Source organism: Pelobates fuscus, chromosome 4 (genome assembly GCF_036172605.1).
Source record: "Pelobates fuscus isolate aPelFus1 chromosome 4, aPelFus1.pri, whole genome shotgun sequence".
Classification (NCBI taxonomy): Eukaryota; Metazoa; Chordata; class Amphibia; order Anura; family Pelobatidae; genus Pelobates; species Pelobates fuscus.
The window spans coordinates 57,069,946-57,088,411 of record NC_086320.1 but is presented as its reverse complement, the minus strand read 5'-3'; the positions used below and the strand labels follow the sequence as shown (position 1 = coordinate 57,088,411).

General features: G+C 37.4%; 1 protein-coding gene across 2 annotated transcripts in view; it reads left to right on the top strand.

Annotated features, from left to right (window-relative positions):
* VPS13B (vacuolar protein sorting 13 homolog B) overlaps positions 1–18,466 on the top strand; it is an 843,188-nt gene that overhangs the window by 467,536 nt on the left and 357,186 nt on the right. The gene's annotated exons all lie outside the window — the stretch shown is intronic.

The following is an 18,466-nucleotide window of genomic DNA, read 5'->3' as shown; positions in this document are numbered from 1 at the left end:
GCTGAAAAGAGACTTGCGTCCATCAAGTTCAGCCTTCCTCACATATGTGTTTGCTGTTGATCCAAAAGAACGCAAACAAACCAGTCTGAAACACTTCCAATTTTGCAAAAAATTGGAAAAAATCCTTCTTGACCCCTAAAATAGCAGTCAGATGTCTCCTTGGATCAAGCAGCTATTACTTCACTAATTAGAAATGAAATCCCTGTATGTTATGTTTCTTCAAGTATTTATCCAACATCTGTATGGACTCTGATAAAACCACTTATTCAGGCAGAGAATTCCACATCCTTATTGTCCTTACTGTAAAAAAAAAAAAACCTTTATTTGCCTTAGACTAAATCTCCTTTCTTCCAGACTAAATGCGTGACCTTGTGTCCTATGTATAGCCCTGTTTATTAATAGATTTCCAGAGAATGGTTTGTGCTGGCCCCGAATATATTTGTATAATGTTATCATATCCCCTCTGAGACACCATTTTTCCAAACTAAAGAGATTTAAGTGTTTTAGCCTTTCTTCATAACTAAAATGCTCCATTCCTTTTATCAATTTTGTAGCTCGTCTCTGCACATTCTCTAGTGCCATAATATCCTTTATCATTTTAGTGCCCAGTTCCCTAATCTATGATTTCAAATCCAAATCCATCAGCTCCTTTGGCTTCCATTATCATGTATATGCAGATGATACACAAATCTACCTGTCCTCTCCTGATCTCTCTCCACCCATCTTGACTTGTGTCTCTGACTGCCTCTCTGCAATTTCCAACTGGATGGCTGCTCACTTCCTTAACCCCTTAAGGACCAAACTTCTGGAATAAAAGGGAATCATGACATGTCACACATGTCATGTGTCCTTAAGGGGTTAAACTCAACCTGTCCAAAACAGAACTTCTTGTCTTTCCTCCCTCAAGTGTTGCTACTCCCGTGTCTGTCTCCCTCCAAGTCAACGGCGCCACCATCACCTCTACCTTGTAGGCTCGCTGCCTAGATGTTCTCTTTGACTCCAACCTCTCCTTCACCGCTCATGTCCAGTTGATCGCCAAATCCTGCCGCTTCCATCTCAAACACATCTCGCTTCCGCCCCTATGTAACACCAGATGCGACTAAGGTGCTGGTCCATGCCGTTGTTCTTTCTCGCCTTGACTACTGCAATCCCCTTCTCAGTGGTCTTACGTGTTCCCAGATTGCACCGCTGCAATCTATAATGAATGCGGTGGCGAGGCTCATTTTCCTGCAGGCCCATACCTTCCACGCCTCCCCCTCTGTCAGTCCCTGCATTGGCTTCCAGTTAGATATAGGGCTTAATTTAAGATTCTGGTGCTTGCTTACAAGTCCCTACATAATGCTGCTCCAACCTACCTATCCTCCCTAATACACAAGTATGTCCAGTCGAGGCCCCTGTGCTGTGCCGAAGACCTACATCTATCCTCTGTCCGTACTCCCACATCTGATGCTCGCCTCCAAGACTTCTCCAGGGCTGCACCTTTTCTGTGGAACTCCCTTCCCTTCTCGGTTAGACTTTCACCCACTTTTCTAGAAACCCATTTCATTACCCCTACCTTTACCCTTTGTGTCACCATACCCCACTCCCTCTAGCATGTAGGTTCATTGAGCAGGGCCCTCAACCCCTCTGTTCCTGTGCGTCCAACTCGTCTGGTTACAATTACGTGTCTGTTAGTCCACCCATTGTACAGCGCTACGGAATTTGCTGGCACTATTAAAATAATAATAACCGCAAAATGTAGTTCATACATAGACCCTTAAATCCTCCAAAGATCCATGAGAAAATACTAAATTGTGCTCCTTTTGCCTAATATTTACATTGCATATATTTTGCGTTTAAAGGAAAACTGAAACTATTAAAATGTTTATAATTTCAATCACCATGGCACATTGTTATAAAGAACCCTTATTAATATCACTTACCATGCTGTATACAAAGATGCAGCACAATATGTTTTTCCTTTTCTATAATTTTAAAGTTTTCTTCTTGTTGTGGGCCAATGCAGTTCAATTCTTAGTGTTCCGTGAAATGTATATAAATTATTATTATTATTATTATTATTAAGCTAAGAAGTAACTGTTCTACCATTTGAGTAAGTGAGAGTTTTTGGAAGCTGTAGAATCCATTTGTTTTTGTCTGTTTTAATAAAAGCCAAGCTTTTTGCCAAACATTTTGGCAGTCGTCATAATATTTGGTTGTATTTGAGCTTAACACCCCATTCTGCCTTTTTTCTGTTGCTTGAAGATAATTATATGAGTGATCACATATTAACTTGAAGCAATTCATTATATTTCTGCAATCAATTTGTTTGTTGACAGTTTGTTTCTATGGGAGATTGCATTTATTCTTTTACAACCATATTTTCTTTTATACCAGACCAAAAACCAAAAAAAGTGCTTAATATACTGATAATTCAAAATGGTGTATATACTACAGGTTCAGCAAAAAAAAGGCTCAAAACTTTTACTGTATAAGGGATACTTTGGTCAGTTCGTACGGTTAATTATCACATTAATTGAATTTAAATAAATAATAATACCTTATAGCTCCACTTTCCAAAATCTTAAATAAAATCGATAATCTGACCGCTATAATGAGACACAGTGAGGTCCTTTAATGCACTTTAGATACCCTGTGATTAGGCTATGTTGTCATTTATCCTAATTTTTTATTACCTGACTCTCCCTCATTGTGTTGAACTGTACTGATTTTGAATTGTTAAATAGTGTCCGCTTTACTTAGATTAATAGAATGGGTATCCATTTATAGTTAGTATATTCCTGATGCCTCTAGTAACATTTTTAAAAATAGTTACCTTTGTGTCCAACATTTCCTCCCCGTCAGTAGTGTTTGTGAAGATGGAATGTTTCACGTTTGTCTATCGAAGAATTCACAACTTTCTCTGATACTTGTTTGTTTAACGTGGATTACTATATTTTTCAAGCAGCCACTCATTCATAGCACAGCATCCTTGTAGTGATATACTTTGTTTCACACTAACCTATTTAATTAAGAAACCCCAGCCTCTTTGCTAAACTTGAAACGTACTAGTTCCATATAAATTGGCTAATTCCAAATAAATTTTATGCAGACTTTCATTTCATTGCTCTTAAGTGCCTTTTAATGCTATAAAGAGTATAATATGAGAACATTGATCTTATTTAATGTGCAGCCTGCAGCCAGTTACAGAACTCGGAGTACCCGTTCTCAGGTTTTAGTGATTAAAGGTCACATGATAAGTTTTCCTTAACTCTTGATTGTTAGTCAGTTCATTAATCAAAGTGCTGACTCGTTAAGGTTGAAGTACCAATCTTAGAATCTGGTTAATCTGCTGAATAGTTACCTTTCCTGACTGCTCCAAAACGAAAGAATGGTGACAATAACAATCACCTCTGTCACTAAAATCTCCCGATTGGGTATAATCACTCTGTTTGAGAAAGCAGCCCGAGCGCTTCGTGAACTGCAACAACGAACAAAATCACCAACATTGCTTTTATTAAAAAAAAAAAAAAAAACTAAATCACATAGTAACAAAAAATTGATCACATAACCACTATTCTATTCTTTGGCTCATTTAAAATGTATTCAGTAATGTACAGAGGTAAATACTATTTTTATATTTTTGTTCGGTACCAATAAAATACTTTTTATTTGATTGCTGTTTGCTGATGGAAATTTTTGTAAAACCAGGGTTAACCTTAAAGTCCATCAATTGTTGGGCTCCATCTGGCACCCCCCGTGATATCTGGGGTGCACCTCGAGACACATTATTTAATTTCCACGTGTGAGTGCATTCATGCACATTTATAATTGGAATGATATTACACACTTGTATATACGCATGTTTGTAGGACTAAGCTGTATCTGCACATTGCTTGTTACTGAAACAAGAAGAGTCCTGTTGTGTAATGCGGTTTGTTGCCATATGAACGCAGCAATACAAAGGCTCAGGTTAACATAATACCAATTTTGATAGGGTCAACAAGTCTGTTTTTCGAGAATCATACTCTGGACGCGTGGGTGAATAGATTTTCATTTTTTTCTGGTTTTTTTTTCTGTGGAAGACTTGCATATCACAAATAGTGTTAGAGGGAAATATTAAGAACGGAACTAGTTCGTCATATGATCTGTATCCCCTTTAAATCAGCTTTAATGATCCCTTCCTGTACTGCATGTGTTTAAAATCATTCTCTGGCCTTTGCACAGCTTGTCAAGTGCTTGGATCTATTGTAGCAAAGTACCCACAACAAGGCATTGCTTACATTAAGTTAATAATGAGCGAATGGAATGTGGCATTCCCATCTTGATCCATGAACATTTCTTAGAGATACCACATAAATAATTAATATTGTGATTTCTACTGTAAACCTGCATTACATTAGTATGTGGTTATTTATATAGAAAATGCCAAGACAATCAATTATCTTCTTCCTAATGTCTCTCACACGATCCCCTAGAGATTGAAGAACAACATTACAACATATAGGCATCGATACAATGTATGCAATGCCCTCCAGGGAAAGTATCCACATTTTTGTTGGGATTATTAATAATAACCAGAATTACAATGTTTTTAACGTTGGGGAGAGAGGGGGGGGGGATCTGTGTGTTTCATTTCTTTCCTGTCTTTTCATATATCACTAAATATGTGTTTGTGTGTGCGCACACATATACCTATTTGACTTGTGCAGGACTGTATACAAATATTGAAACACAAAATGTTCCTTTCTGTAGGTGTGTGCTCACTGGTATAGTGTGATCTGAAGATCTGAAAGGGTAGTTTGGCGTGGACTGATTTGTCTGTGTTTGCCGGCAGTTCTAGTAGCTCCACTTAGTGGCAAACAGGGCAGGAAATGGCCGGATGGTTCGTTTATGTTGCTTGCATGGACCATTTCTGTTGTTTAGACAAGTTTTTTGCTTTCCCGAAATCTGATCATTTGGACTAATTCACAAGTCACTTTTTATTGAATTAGTATTTTACGAGCTGCTTAATCGTATTGGCTGTGATACAGTGGAGTACTCTTTGATGTTACAACACTTATCTAATGTGGGTTTTTTGGAACCACAATATGCCCTGGGTCATTTGCAGACATTTGTCAACATGCCCTTGTTGTACTTGATAACGATAACCAAATCTCCATTAATAGCCTAAATAACTATAGTACTATATAAAAATACAAATCTTATTTTACAGTAATCTCTCGTACATTTTTACATTTTGCAAATGAGTTATTTGACATCTGAATTGGTCCTTGATTTAATATTGCTTGTTGAGTTCTGGAAATGATTTACTATCCAAACATATTAAATCAAGGCCTTTATGTTGTATTCAAATATTATTTTATTTTATTTATAAAATATTTTACCAGGATGGATACATTGAGATTTCTCTCGTTTTCAAGTATATCCTGGGTCCACAAAACATTGCATTGTTACATTGGGGTACGTATGATGTACTTCTTATTAAACCGTTAACACATAGATTTTCATCGATTTACAACTGAATAATGGTTCCAAACATATTTGCGTCCTGGTTATCATTTGGGTCATAAGGCGAAATTTGCAATTACATTGGTAGCAATTTTGTATGTTTCAGACTTATTTATCTTATGAGTCAGGGTACGTACCTGATGCAGAGTCCTTATAAAGATCAGCATGTCTGAAATTTACGTGGCAATGGTTTGTCACAATTTGTGCAAGCTTGTTATTGTACATTGAAAATGACTTGTACCTCTCTTTCATTCATTTCTGTAAAATAAAATGTTTACCCTCCGTTCAAGCAAGGTAGGAAGTCATTTTCCACTAGTGATAGTTAGTCCTGAAAGCTTAGATTTCTCTGGATGACATTTCTCATGATGTTTAGCCTGATTAAACAATTTGGAAAGTATTGTTTAGAAACATTTGGGATTCCAGGGATAATTGCTCTCTCCTATCTTCTCTATCTTTCTGTCGATTTATGTACTGCGTAAAGAAAGCAAGCCGTGCTTCTGTATGTCTGTCATTTAAAAGAAGAAAAAAGTACTTATTTTAGGGAAATGTACTGTGTCGTGACAAATGCCTTAATAGCTTTCTTTCTAAATGTCTCCCTCACTTTACATTAATGCTGTTTTCTTGGAAAAAAAAACTAAAGAAAAATGTCCTGTTGCATCAATATTACCAAGGAAATGCTGTGTAATGTCCCATGGAGGCTTGGAACAGCTGGAGGCCGCAATTCTTTTCGGGATAAACAGTAGCAGGATAATTATTTAATCTGCTACCAACTTGTTTTTTTTTTTTTTTAAGTTAGGATGATAGGAGTTTTTGTGACACATTTCGACAACTGCTGGCCTAATGGGACTAAACAAACCGAATAAAATAATTTGTAACTACTAGGTTCTACAGAGTCGTGGGCTTCAACAGTAAGATGTCCAAGACAATATACATTTATTGGAACTATGTTATTACTATATCATTAATGGGTGAAACATAGATCTCTGGCTGTTGTCAAACTTGTAATTTGTACATGTTTTTAAAACACAATTGTGTATAAGATAAAATTAAGAATAAGTGAATAAACACATATCCCAGGAAAGTTTAAAGAATATGGTAACACCAAGTATCCTAGTAATATCCAATAACAAACTTCCCAATGCAGCTCAATGGGAAGTCTATGCAAGACATGTTCTCTGAGCAGTTATCTGCGTCTCGAGTTTAGCTCCACTGAGCTAAACAACCAGGAAGTAACAGAAGCAGTTGTCTGGTTAACAGCCAGGGAGGTGTAACAAGGTTCATTTATAAAAGTGTCAGTTTCTATTGAAGTCTGCACCTTTTACACATCCATTTCAGCAAGCTAAAGCTATTTAGAGGATTCGAGTGTCCCTTTAAATTTTTATCTGTGGGAGGATTCTATATTATTGGCTTTGTTCGTGTTTAAATTAAGAGGTACTTTGTTTTAGCGTTGTTTTACTATTACGCACTTATTGGGTATGGGGTCACAATGTCAGAATGTGAGAGCCCAAGGCAACTCTTGGCCAAGACTTTCTGACCCTGTTATTTAGTCTGGGCGAGTGAAACATTAATTAAGCAGGGCTGTTAAACAATGTTTACACTTCTGTATTGTGATTCATAACTCTTCTCTGTAAGCGTCTATGTGCTGTAACTCATAAAGAGTTTTACTTAGATTTTTATACTTTTCCATCTGTTCATTGACATGAAGCATTTGTTACAAATTGGCATTTTTATTTAATATCTGATTGCTTTAATGTACTTAAATAAGACTATTGCACCACCGCCATAAACGTATTAGTTTGTAGACACAAATAATCAAATGCTATGTTTACCTTGTATCCCTTTAACCCCTTAAGGACCAAACTTCTGGAATAAAAGGGAATCCTGACGTGTCAGACACGTCATTGGTCCTTAAGGGGTTAAAATTAAGAGGCAAAACTGCACACACGGTGATGTCTATCATTGTATATTGGCTGGTTTGAGCAGTGGTAACATCACTATTTTAGATCTTGGAAACCAAGGTTCCAATCCTTTACCGGTAAGTATCGTTGGGCAAGACACCTGTAGATATATCTTGGTCTTCCTTAAATCCTCATAAGGCCTTGTTCAATTACCCCCTTTCTATAATCGTAAAGCGCTGCAGAATACGTTGGCATTGTATCAATGTTAATAAATCAGAGTTACTTCTAATCCCATCTGAATGTTTGTATGCTCCAAACGAAGTATAGAAATAGATCATTTGTTCTATTTTCCATCTTTTTGTAGAGGTTGTATTATTGCATTTATAATGCACTAACATATTCGACACAGCTGTACAGTTGGTGCATAAAATACACAGCCAATAAGATAGCTTAGCTAGTTAATGTGCCAACTGAAACACCTCTTCAAACATTCATGTTACCAGATAGCGGGCTTTACGCCGCCTTCGTCCTTTCCAATTCAATAAAATGAGTGTCATTAAGTTGGATGATGGTAGCATGTATTAACCACCTATTAAGAGCATAGGCCAAAACACATTGGCTTATATGATGTGCATTTATAAATATAGGTTATTAACCCATAACCCTTCAAGGGATCTAATTAGCCAATATAAGCGAGTCATGGAATCTGATTGAATCCCAACATCACGCGGCCTTCTCAGTACCTGTCAAGTAACAGTATTGCAGTTCCTGTGGAATTACAAGATACCTAAGTGAGAATCTGCTATTTGGAAAGGATGTAGTTAAATAGAAATCTATCTCTTCTCTGTTGAGAATATTGATTTTAATCAGAATTTGGCAAACAACAAACATGCTTAAACACACAATAAGCAAACACCTAGTAGTGTGCAATAACACAAATATATCTTTATGTGCAGTAACGTATGCACAATATGAGGAATGATCCGTCTTTGGATCCCTATAATAGCAAAAGCATGCAATACATAGTGTACTTTGTTTACAATGATAATAAATAAAAAAATAAAGAGAAGGAATGCAACTCACAGTTTACAGAGCCATCCCAGGCTCTGTATGCTCAGCCCAAGTGTGCCTGTGTCAGGCCTGTGGATATCCCAAAGAAGTGGAGTCAGCAGGAGCAGGTAAATCAAAAATCATTACTATTTATTTCAGCAAATGATTAAAATAAAAGCACGTTCTATTTGGACTAGGCAGTGTCTGTGGATATTTGTTTCATCACTGCTTAATTCTGCAGTCCATGTTTTTTTTTTTTTTTTTTTTCGGAAATAAAATTATTTTTTTATTTACCTGCTCCTCTTGACTTTACTCGGTTGCGATATCCACAGGCCTGACACAGGCGCCCTTGGGCAGAGCATACATAGCCTGGGACGGCTCTGTAAACTGTGAGTTGCATTCCTGCTCTTTCATTTTTAGTATCATTGTAAACGGAGTACACTATGTATTGTGTGTTTTTGCTTTTGTAGCCATTCATAGACAGATTATTCCTCATATTGCACATAAGTTCTTGCTCATAAGTATATACTTGTGTTATTGCACACTATTATATGTTCGCTTATTGTGTTTAAGCGCATCTGTTGTTTGCACTGTTCACTGTAGCTGTTGGGGAAACACCTTTCTACAATACACCATTTTGTGCAAAATATATTTTCTATTTTAATCAGAATTTGTCTAAAGAAATATCAGTGACCGTGCTTCCACAGCTTAGTATTTAGTTGCTGCATTAAGCTGAAATCCTTTCTCTAACTACATATTTAAAATCCCTTCAGTGGGTGTGATCCACATTGTAACGCCGCACACCCCATTCTGAGGGTGAGTGAAGAAAGAACATGTCTTGTCTAAATGATATAAATGACTACTGACCACCCAATAATAATCTGTGCAGTGCTTTCAGACTGGGCGAGTGAAAACATTAAACATGAAAGGATCTAGCATGCGTTAGCACCATCTGCTCATAACTGCCGAACTCCCTCTTGGATTCATTTTCACCCCATTCGGCTTCTGCTTTACGTCTTAACTTGTGTTAGAATTCTAAAAATGTAGCAAATGTAAAAGATGCTGTTACCACAAAAGACAACAATAGACATTGTTCTCTCTCTCTCCATCCTTTTCTTTTTGTCCTTCTTTTTGAAAATATATTATTTAGCAGATATTTTACTTTTTCTTTATTTTATTTTATTTATCACAATGTCCAAATGACAGTTTACCAAGTAGAAAAGACAATTGTTTATTTCTAGGAATGCGTTTAGGTACAGGACCACGATAAATTAGATTTTATTACCCACAGGCACAAACCAGCCTACTAGTAAACATCATATGTATGATCTGTTGTAACCTTTGCACTGCACATATTCATAGTCTATTACCCGAGTCACACCTTTGTACATCAATACGTTTTTTTTCACTAAGCCAAGAAGTGACCAGGATACTGCATTATTTTAGGCCAAGCTTACTGCACTTCAGATTTTTTCCAATTCAGCTATTTTCTTCTCCAGAGAAGTTTAATAGCATTTGCCTTCATTCTGTAGCCGATAGTGACTTATGGGAAATGTAGGGCAATGTAAACTAAGGGGTCAAAGTAGGAGATAACTGGGCTGGAAAATGTTACCCCAAAAAATGTAGAAAGAGTTAAGAAATACATTTTTCTAATGACATCACACTGACATTTCTATTGGCTGCCCTTGCTAGATGTGGTACTTTTAATATCTTTCGTAAACGGTTCTCCAACCACCATAACCACTGCAGCCCCGGGTAGTGGTTATGATGTGTGGAGTACCCTGGCCCTGTTCCCTGGTATTGCTTTACAACAATTGTCCCACTTACCTGGTGCAGAGGGTCCCTGGAGTTCTAATGACATGTGATGCAGATGCTGTCACCGTTACAACTCGTGGACCTATGTACATAATTGGAATTTGACAGCCTGGAACTCTAGAGCTCTCTAATGATTTCCCAATTATACTGCTGGAGGTTGAGTTTACACCTACGGCAGCGAAAAGGTTAAACTCTGCACAGACAAACTCCAAGCACCATTACCTCTTAAAATCACTGAAGTGGTTATGGTGCTAGGATCTGTTTTACTGTTTCAGTGATAAACATGAAAAACAAGTGCACAGATGCTAATTGATCAGAAGTCACCACTAAAAATAAAAATAAAAATAAAACTGAATTGCTTTATTATTAAACGTTTAAATTAACCCTTTTTATTTTAAGAATTACACTGATTCCTTCATATATCAGAACATACATTAAAACAGAGATAGATGAGAACATTAATTATTCATCTGTCAAATTCTCTAAAGGGTCATTTTTTTTTTTTTTTTTCTAATTATGACTGAGCAACCTTACTCTTATGGCTGGCTGAGTGTAATTAGAAATATACTCCAAAATAATGAGCCATCACTATTATAATATATAATGATTTTATTTTAACTATCGGCCAAACATGTATTTTCCACTCATGTTTTGAAAGTTAGCCAAGTTCATATTGGCGGTATTTTTGGCTACATTGTTCTGACTTTGCATATGGCTGTTTCACATTGCCGTTGTAAAGCACTCCGGAGTAACCTTTCGTTTAAATGTTTGTGTTTTCAGCCTGTCTTGGGACCCTTTTGAAATTGCTTTTTTTTTTTTTTTTTTTTTTTTACCCCCTTCTTTTTCTATATTGTTTATACGTTCTTCCAATTTGCTTTTAAAACCTTGAGCGCTGTCAAACAAAAATAGGTTTTTCCCTGCCCTTATTTATGAATTTTTTGAACTCTGTACATTTTGCATATAAAGCATCCTCTGTTCTGAAAAGGAGGAGGCTTAGTGATTATTTTTCAAAGTCCTCTTTCAAGTGTAGTGAACTTCTAAATGAATATTTTCAAAGAGGGGGCAGGGAGCCCATCTGAACATTTGTTTACATTAAACTGAGGAAAAAAGAAGCATTTGCTTACAATATCTCTAGACGATTTATATTTTGAGCTTCGAGTAATTCTTTTCACGCTGACAAGTTTATGGTGAGCGTTGAACTCCTGTGTGTGCTCCCATTGGCCACAGTACGTCTGTTCTCCATAGTTTTATGCATTCATTTCAGTCTGGGTGGTGCGTGGGGGTAGATGGACTGAGGGAGGGGGGGTTGTAGGCTGATTCCTGAGCTTTGAGATGATAGCTTAAAAAGAGTTAATCATTTTTACCAGCCTCTTATTAGGCCTGCAAAAGGTAATAGAGACTACAACACACCACTTGTTACTGTTTACACAGGCACAAACAGTGGTCCAAGTGTTTATCCCTTCGGGATCCTGAGCGATTGAACTGGAAGCTGTAGTTATTTTGATAAGACATTGCACCAGGGAGGCCAAAAAAGTTGTGATCATCTAGAGGCAGGCCATGGATGAAGACCCCACATGTTTTGTTCTTCCAGACGAACAAAGATAAATCCTGCTAGCAAAATAAACCTAGTCTTTGGTCCAATTTGCAGAGTATTGGTGGAAGAATTAAAGAGTTTATTTTAGTTGTTAGCGTGAGAAGGTGTGTGGAAATGATGTTGGGTTTACGCGAGTTGGAGTCTTGTTCTTTACAACTGGAACCAGGGCAGAAAATGAAACTGTAAACATGCTTAATGATGCAGCAACACAGATATAGAAATAAGAAATAGGGACACAGTGGAGGCATAACACAGTCAATGTTTAAATTCCTAGGTCACACATTAGCATTTGCTTTTTTCAACCTTATTCGTTATAAATTACTAAAGGTTCTCAAATGACTACCAAGAAAAACACACTTCCTTAATAAAGGTGCACAAACAAGAAAAGCTTAATTCTGCCATGCTTTGGGCTAAAATGTTATGGCATTGAGAGGTCCTTGTGTGGTGACAATGTCAGAAGACACTAGATGCGGTTTGTGTAGGTAATGGGAAATGCTTGTTTTGTACCATTTGGTTTAAAACTTAGAACATCTTCCACTGTCTCAAACCATCACAGAGAAGGAGTTGTGGGTGGTGATTTGACCATGGGGCCAGTGTGTTCTTTAATATTTAAAATGTCTTTATGACCTATTGATAGTTACGTTGTATGCTTTAACCCCTTAAGGACCAAACTTCTGGAATAAAAGGGAATCATGACATGTCACTCATGTCATGTGTCCTTAAGGGGTTAAAGATAGTCTGCTGTTTGTTTTATTGCAGTGGAATTCTGTGATACACTTATGAACATTAAATAGTCTGAGTTCCTGGAAAAGCATAGCAAAAAAGGGTAGACAATTGGGACAGAAGGGTTTGGGTCCTAAAGTGACCTTTCCTAAAATAAGATGGATATTGGGTAGATTTGCATTGGTTCTAATCCCAGTATTCTGTTGTTTCTCTCTGATAAGATTATTAACTCATTGAACAGTGAATTATGGTTCGCTGACCACAGATTTAAAATGGGTAAAGTAAAAACAATCTCCAGTGAATAATTTGCTGAAATATGTTAAAGAGAGTTGGTATACACCCTTGTTACCAGTGAAATGCACAAAATAGTCAGTTTGCATTTCTTCCCAGCAGTACAATAGTTAATGGTGCTCATTGAACTTTTCTAAGTGGCATCCTTAAGTGTGTTTATGGCACTCTGTAACCTTGTAATTGCTCTTAAAATATGTATAGCGTTCAGCAGCCTCTCATGGCTTTGCACTGAGACCACCCGTGCTGGCTCACACTTATTAAGACTCTTCATCTGGTCCGGACAGAATGTGATTTCCACAAATAGAAGGCAATCACGCTAAATGACTCCAGTAAATACAGTGTTTTTTATACCGCGAGTGTCTACATTGTATACACACAGTTTAAAATCAGATAATTACCCTGTAATGATGGTGCTAAATATAAGGCCATAATAACTCCAGGTGTTAGTGTGGGGATACGTAGTTTAACCCTTTTCGTGAGAGAGGAATGAACATCTTCAAGGGTTAATTTGTTTCTGGGTTTGATAAGCTACTGAATTGGTAGATATTGCTATGTAGATATTGTTGACACACTGGAAGAGGTGTCACTAATGCAAGGTTTGGTCAAAGAAATTAACATGTACGTATTGTTAAATGCATTCTTTGTTTCTTGGCATCTGTCTGGCAAATATATTTTAACCCATTACTTTTAACAACACTAGTAATTGTAACAATTGAGTTCCATTGTTACAATTACACTTTCACACACTTTTTTTTAATCATGCAATTTAATCCAACAATTGAGTGCCATTGAAAATTTGGACTCACTCTTCAAACACACACACACACACACACACACACATATATATATATATACTTTACAGTAGACATTTAGTAGACCTGTATATTGGGTGACGTCCTGATCCTTCATTATTCATATCCTTGTTTTTAATTTTTCGGGTTGTGGATCATCTCCAACTCGGCTATCTATGCTGTTCTCACTTTCTCTATTTAGATTTACACTCTATGGGGTTAAATTCTTTCAGGGATGATGCTCTCTGAACTTTGACATTTCACTTATGACATCACTACCTTTTTGTTCACGCAATCTTACTCTCCAATCAGAGCTTAGCTTCACTTTATTTAAATCTACACTTTTCCCGCCTTTCATTGTCTTCTGGGACTGAAACGTCGACTTGACTGTATCTTCACACAGATGTGAATAAAAGAAATATATTTTTTCAAAGAGTGCACTCTTTTCTTATGTGTATATTATTCGGCTGAGGCAGCACCGAGGCAGGCACAAGACCGGCAAATTGAGTGCGGGAGTATCAAGACTACATGATTACAAAAGAGTCTGTTTAGCTAAGACTCACTCCACGCACCAGACCACAGGAGAGTAACTTTTTACTAGGATTGCATATATGGAGGATTTTTTGTCGAGAGCAGGAGCACTTGTGGAACATGCTGAGGTTTTGCAATTTACTGAAGCAGAAGCAGCAGCCATACTTTGGCCACAATCCGACTCAGATCTACCTGTCTCGTCTGAACCACGGGACATTGTGAGAGAACTACAAAAATTAAAACAAAGACAAATAGACCTTGAATTACACGCCACTTACTTATCAGACTACTACCGCATGAAGAAAATTCCAAGGGGATTTCGTATTAAGAATGTTCCAACCATTGGAAGGAACAATCCGGAGGTCTGTCGCAAGTGGATAGGCATACTGAACAAATGTTCATTGGATCTGATGTTGGTCGTCATCGAGGAGGTAGGTCGGGAACTTAAAATTACAAAGTTTAAAATTTCTGACTACGAAGTATCACACTCTACCACAATAGCTGCACCCAATTGTGACTTATTGATACAAAAACTAACTGAAGATTTGAAACAGTATAAGAACGACCTCGTTAGATTTAAGAGAGAGAAACTGGCCAAAGTTCAGGCTGACTATTCCGAGCACAGAGTATACCGATGGTTATCCGGTGAGAATACCAGACCCACATATAGAACATATAAGCCCCATATCAGAAAGCCTATTGCCCCCACAGTAGATTTCACATCGGGTGAATCAGCGTCTGATTCTGACCAAAGGAGTTCACAGAGGGAGAGAATATACTCAAAAAACTCAGAACACATTGACTCAGCTTTTTTAGAACCAGGACTAGGTCTGGTTCGAGAATCAACCAGTGGGGGCCATTTGGGCTCAGAGCACCCTCCAAACATCATCACTACACTAGGAGGGGGCAGAAAGGGAAGAGGCACTGGACACAGGGGACGACCACCACGGAGACGGTAGAGGATCCCATTATTAACTTATCGGCCAGGACCCTCACTACAACAGAGACTATGTTATTAAAGAGGGGTCTATCATTTGTCCCTACGTCCAGAATCAACAGATTTCAATGGGAAATTGATCAGTTTAAATTCAACAGAAAACTTCGTTTAGCAGACCACTTTAAAAACGTGCATCAACAATATCAAACCAAGGAGAAAGACACAGAATGTTGCAGACTACGTAGTTCGTTTGATCCGAGTACATCTAATACTATGTTGAAATCATTCTCACAAATCCTTAAAACTGACACCATGGATATAATTAATACAAAAAGTAACTGTAGATCGAATATCTCTAAATCTGAAAGAGAGGCTCTCCACAGTTTAGCCAATGATATGTCAATCATTATACGCCCTGCGGACAAGGGTGGTGCTATTGTTATCTTACAATATGAGGACTACAGAGCAGAAATTTTGAAGCAACTATCAGACACTAGGGTGTATGAATATACTGAAATCGATCCAGTTAGTGAGTTCAGTAAAGTTATACAACAGTCTTTACAGAGAGGCTTGGAAGCGGGCTTCCTCACTACAGCTGAATTTGAATACTTGTTCGAAACCCACCCGAGGTGTCCAATTATATACACACTGCCTAAAGTCCATAAAAATCTGAAATCTCCACCAGGCCGGCCAATTGTATCCGCGATTGGTGGTCTCTTAGAACCGATTGGAAAATGGCTAGACACTAAATTTAAAAAACCTGTTATGTCATTACCTTCCTATGTGAAAGATTCTGCTCAAGTTATAGCCGCCCTCAATTTTATTGAATTACCTCCACAGGGGGTTTACTTGGCGGCTATTGATGTTAATAGTCTTTACACTATTATCCCTCATGAGGAAGGAATTCTAGCGATGCGACAGGTTTTATCACAATATCAAGAGAAAAGTGAGCCTCCCATTGAATATATATTGGAGTTATTGGAATTATGTCTGACACTTAATTATTTTAGGTTTGAGAGATCGTTCTATATTCAAATTTCGGGGACATCTATGGGTGCTCCTATGGCACCAATGTATGCGAATGCATACATGCATGCATACGAACAGAAATACATTTTGCAAGAATACAGTCAGTATATTTTGAAATAATTCAGATATATCGATGACGTCTTTATCATTTGGTCTGGGGAAGAACAAACATTACTCAATATGCTACAGTCACTTAACCATCTTGATTCACCGGTTAGACTTACATATCAAATCAACAATAAACAAATGGACTTTTTGGATCTCCGCACTTTTATTGAAAACAACAAACTGGGTTACACCTTGTTTGAGAAAAAAACTGATCGTAACACGTTGTTACACGCTACCAGCCACCATCCTCCAGTTTGATGAAATCCTTACCGGTATCACAATTTGCAAGAGTACTGAGAAACAACTCGGATTCCAACAAGGCTGCCATACAGGTACAAGAGATGTTTGAGAAATTTACCCAGAGAGGATACTCGAAGTATACACTGGATAGAGCATACTCAAAGGCACTACAGCTAGACACCGATGATCCCATGGTTAAGGAGAAACCAGCTAGATTGATTTTTCCTCAAACTTTCCATTCACAATCTCGTGACTTGTCTCAAATAGTACGGGATGATTGGGAGATACTTAAAAAAGATAAGACACTACCAACGATATTCCAACATAACCCTATGATTAGTTACAGGAGAAATAAAAACCTGAGGGACTACCTGGTCCACACTGATATACAAACGTCAAGTCGTTCTTCACATCAGAACCCTGGCTGTTTCCGGTGTTTGAAATGTACAGCTTGCAATAATATGACCACAGGAAAATCATTTTTTCACCCACATTCAGGGAAGGAATATAAAATACGGCAACGTATTACATGTACCACAACACACGTGGTCTATCGTATTTTATGCCCCTGTGGCCTTATGTACATTGGCAAAACATCGAATGACTTGAGACAACGAATGAGGGGGACACAGATCGACCATTAGAGTGGCACTCTCCAGTGGTATTGCATCGACCCCCATAGCGAGACACTTCCTTGAAATGGGACACACGTTGCCAACCTTCAAATTTATGGGCATTGAACATGTTCCGATCCCTTTGCGGGGTGGTGACAGAGACAATTTGCTTCTCCAAAGAGAAGCCTTCTGGATCTTTACACTGGGAACAGTTTATCCAGGAGGATTGAACGAGATAAATCCTCTGAATTGCTTTATTCCGAAAAGATAATGATAGATTACAGATTTATTCTTATGTGTATTTTTTGTTTCAAGTATATCTTTAATATATATTCTTTATTTTAGAAATGTTGCTACTTATAGTTAAGCTATGTATTATTAGAATTTGATACTGTCATTTCTCCGTTTGAAACTTTGTATTTGATGTATACAGTAGACTAGACCTGCTCTTGCAACTCTAATTCCTCCATAGGATCCGATGTCCCCAGCTCTAGTTTCATTATATATGTTTTTGTACTTTACAGTAGACATTTAGTAGACCTGTATATTGGGTGACGTCCTGATCCTTCATTATTCATATCCTTGTTTTTAATTTTTCGGGTTGTGGATCATCTCCAACTCGGCTATCTATGCTGTTCTCACTTTCTCTATTTAGATTTACACTCTATGGGGTTAAATTCTTTCAGGGATGATGCTCTCTGAACTTTGACATTTCACTTAGAGGTGTCACTAATGCAAGGTTTGGTCAAAGAAATTAACATGTACGTATTGTTAAATGCATTCTTTGTTTCTTGGCATCTGTCTGGCAAATATATTTTAACCCATTACTTTTAACAACACTAGTAATTGTAACAATTGAGTTCCATTGTTACAATTACACTTTCACACACTTTTTTTTAATCATGTAATTTAATCCAACAATTGAGTGCCATTGAAAATTTGGACTCACTCTTCAAACACACACACACACACACACATACATATATATATATATATATATATATATATATATATATATATATACTTTACAGTAGACATTTAGTAGACCTGTATATTGGGTGACGTCCTGATCCTTCATTATTCATATCCTTGTTTTTAATTTTTCGGGTTGTGGATCATCTCCAACTCGGCTATCTATGCTGTTCTCACTTTCTCTATTTAGATTTACACTCTATGGGGTTAAATTCTTTCAGGGATGATGCTCTCTGAACTTTGACATTTCACTTATGACATCACTACCTTTTTGTTCACGCAATCTTACTCTCCAATCAGAGCTTAGCTTCACTTTATTTAAATCTACACTTTTCCCGCCTTTCATTGTCTTGAAAAAAGTCCTTCTGGGACTGAAACGTCGA